The following is a 3,876-nucleotide window of genomic DNA, read 5'->3' as shown; positions in this document are numbered from 1 at the left end:
TTATATATGTATTTGATATGAAACATGAAATAAATATTATTGGTTGAATGAAACTCCTTTATTTTAAATGAAAATTTTATTTGAAAATTTGCGTTGTTACATCAAGACCATGAAATGCTTAGATCTGAAGTAGCAACTTCAGATCCGGCTTCTAACTCAAATGAATGACATTATGGCTAAAAAGCCCCAACAACCACACATAGATCTAGGTGCAAAAAGGGTCCAAGAACTAGTTTATTACCTCCAAATGCTCAAAAATGAACTCACAATCCCGGATCTATAGTCCTTTCTTGCTCCTCCAAGTTCTTTCTTCCTTCTCCAATTAATGCACCCTTCAAGGCAACAAATGGCTCAAATAGAGGATGTGGCGGCTAGGGTTTAATGTTCTGGGTGAAAGAGGCAGTAAAGGAACCCTAGGGGAGGGAATGAGGCGTTTAAATAGGCTCCAAGTCCCAATTTTAGGGTTTTCCTCGCACAGACCAGACTCGCCGAGTCCACCTTGGCCGACTCGCCGAGTCTGTCACTTACTCCTCGACCCTGATCCCGCTCGGACTCGCCGAGTTCATCCTTGGACTTGCCGAGTCGCCCTTTAAAATTAGGGTATTCTTTCCTTTCTTGGCCTTCTAAACTTTGGGTGTTACAAGTTTATGGTCAAGGGGGTGTTTACGGCTGTAAACCCTGTTTACGACCCATGTCCACCGGCCCATATTCTTGTGTATATATATAGGGGTGAGGGGTGTAAGAAAAGGATTGAAAAACCATAGAGAGTTTACGGCCAGAGAGATAGAAGAACTATTATGTGTTAGTGTGTGTGTGAATCTCTTGTATCCGGATCATAATTCTATTCATTAATACATTGAGATTCATCTTATTCCTCTTTTTCTTCTCTTCTATTTTATCTGACATCATCCGTTTGATTGAGATTCTGCACCATCAAACGGATCTGATTGATACATTGGCAAATTAGGGACTTACAATTGGTATCAGAGTCTGGTTGTATCAGTCAATTTTGTTAGATTTGGAGCATTATTTGATCTTGTTTTCGAAATATTCTTGCGTTTTTAGATAGATCTCTGAAAATTAAGGGGGGTTTGTTCTTTGTGTTTTTTCATAAAAAAAGGTTTTTGATCGAGTTTTGGAGCAAAAAAGGGCAAAAATCACTGTGTTTGGTCGTAACCTGCGAGGGGGTGGCGGCCAGCAGCTAGGGTTTCCGAGAAATTGACGGCCCGAGGTTTGTGGCTTCGGCTCGTACGTTTCCGACTTCTGAGTTCTCGGCCTCGAAAGTGCAGCCTCGCAAGATCCAACCTCGTTTCCGAGAAGTTGACGGCCCGAGGTTTGCGGCTTCGGCTCGGAGTATACGGCTCAGCAGTTTGCGGCTTAGTCTCGCACGTTTCCGGCTTCTGAGTTCTCGGCGTCGCAACTCGGCCTCGAAAGCGCAGCCTCGCAAGATCCAACCTCGCTTCGCATTTAAAATAATCACACGCAACTTTGGTGGTGATGGGGATCGAACCCGCGACCTCCAGCTCCACAAGACCGCGCCTTACTATCTAACCTAGCAAGCTTCTTGTGACATCTCTCCAAACTTTAAAACATAACCTGTCTTTTTCGCTTAAAGTTTCGCATTTTTTACACTTTCAGCCCAAAATTCAATTCCTTTTAATTCTAAATTCTTTTTTTCATCCAAAATAAAAAAATAAAATAATAATAATAATAATAATAATAATAATAATAATAATAATAATAATAAATAAATAAATAATTAAAATTAATTAAAATTAATAAATAAAATTATATTTAAAATTTTGACTTATTTTTTAACTTTTGACCTTAAATTTTGACTTTGACTTCCAAGTTTGATCTTTGACTTTAAACTTTGACTTTTTCGTTTAACTTTTAAATTTTCAAATTTAGTTTTTCGGTTTGACTTTTAAGTTTGACTTTTTAAATTTGACTTTTAAGTTTGACTTTTAAGTTTAACTTTTTTAATTTGACTTTTAAGTTTGACTTTTGAGTTTAACTTTTTAAATTTAACTTTTAAGGTTGACTTTTGAGGTTTATAATCAAAGGGTTTGACTTTTAAGTTTGATTTTGGTTTTTAGTTGTGCTTTTTAATTCATTTTAAGGTCTACGAGGGAGTTGAAAACATGAAAGAGAGTCGTCAGGATATGTTAAGACAAAATTTAAACATTTTCGATTATATCCCTGGAGAAACCCTCGAAACTCCGTTGTAGCGATTTACTACACTTACTACTGAGATGAATATAGCTGGGATCGTCTTGTCTAAGTTTGAGATAAACAAAAAGCTACTGAATTCACTTCCGAAATCGTGGGATATGAACGTGGCTATCATCAAGAAGACAAAAGATCTCAATCATCGTAGTCTTGCTGATGTAATTCAAGAACTTAATGCTTTGAAGTGTAGAGAAACAATGAGTTTTGAAAACATTCCGGTCACTGAAGTTACATGTACTCCAACTTGTGAAGCTACGATTAAATTTCTTCGGGAACAAATTGATTTATTAAAAAGAGAAATTGAGGACCTGAGATATGAAGGATATCAACTCAGAAAAGGACAGAAACCCCTGAAGGCTAAATTAGAAGCAAAAACCAAAGACTTTAGGAAGCTTCAGGAAGAGTATAGCAAAAAGTGTGAAAATTATGAATATATTAAAAGACAACTTGCTGCTGTAATTGAAGAAATTGACACTTTGAAAATTAAGTGTGGAAAAACAGATGTTAGTTTCAAAAATTATATTGTGTCAAGTCAGACAGTCGAGTCGTTATTTGAAACCCAATTAAAGTTCAAACAAAACCAACAAAAGGGTTTAGGATATGATAGTGTTCCTCCTCCTTTCAATCATAACTACACATCCATCCCTATGACACAGGAAGAAATTGCCAGGGAGGCACATCTTCAATATGGCAAAACGAGTTGGATTTGTATCAGGAGGAGTTATTAATGTTGAAAATACTAATGTTTCTGTTACATGTGCAGGTAAGGTAGCAGAAGATGAGAACAAGGAGAACACTACTGAAAAAACCAATGACTCCTTGAACTTAGAATCTGTTGCTTCGAATTCTGTTACTCCTAACAAACCTGCCGTTGAGAAATACAGGCCACCAATTCCAGTGAAACAGAGTGCCTGTTGCAATTGTGCTTGTGGGAACAATAAGAGACAAGGCAAGGATATGCCACCAGGGGCAGGAATAAATAACTTTATAGTGAAGAAAAACACTTGTTTTCACTGTGGAACACCTGGACACATTGCTAGAAATTGTCCTAATCGTGCATACGTTCCCTACTATTTACAAGGATGGAAAAACACGCCAAGTGGGAGATACTTCAAAAGAAACCCTTCCATGTCACATTCAGAAAATGGTGACTGGAACGCGCAGAAGGCCAAGAATCAAACCCACAAGGCCAAGAATCCAACTCCCAAGGGCAAGCATCCAACTCCCAAGAACAAGAAGGGAATGCTGGCTCAGAAGTTTAGTTCAAGAGATGCTCTAGTGAAGCTAAGACCGGTTAGATCAAAGTCATCTCGGCAGCCAGCTTCAAGTGCTGAGACACCTATCGGATCCAACAAGAAATGGATTAAACCTGAATATAGATGGGTACCAAAGGTGAAAACTCCCAAATCTTCTAATGACTCTAATATTTCATTATCTTATGTTTGTGATAAACATGATATGTCATGGGAGAGAGTACCTTTCACTGATGAAAAAGGTCGACCCAGTTTCAAAATGGACTGGGTTCCAAAGACTAACTAATCCCGCTCTGTGTCGGAGTAGCTATGGAGGCATATAATCAGACTTTGGTTTGTTGGTAGTGGCTGCTCCTGGCATATGATTGTATAACGTCCCAAAAATACAAGT

This window comes from Lactuca saligna, chromosome 5 (genome assembly GCF_052625555.1).
Source record: "Lactuca saligna cultivar CGN05327 chromosome 5, ASM5262555v1, whole genome shotgun sequence".
NCBI lineage: Eukaryota > Viridiplantae > Streptophyta > Magnoliopsida > Asterales > Asteraceae > Lactuca > Lactuca saligna.
This window is presented reverse-complemented; position numbering follows the sequence as displayed.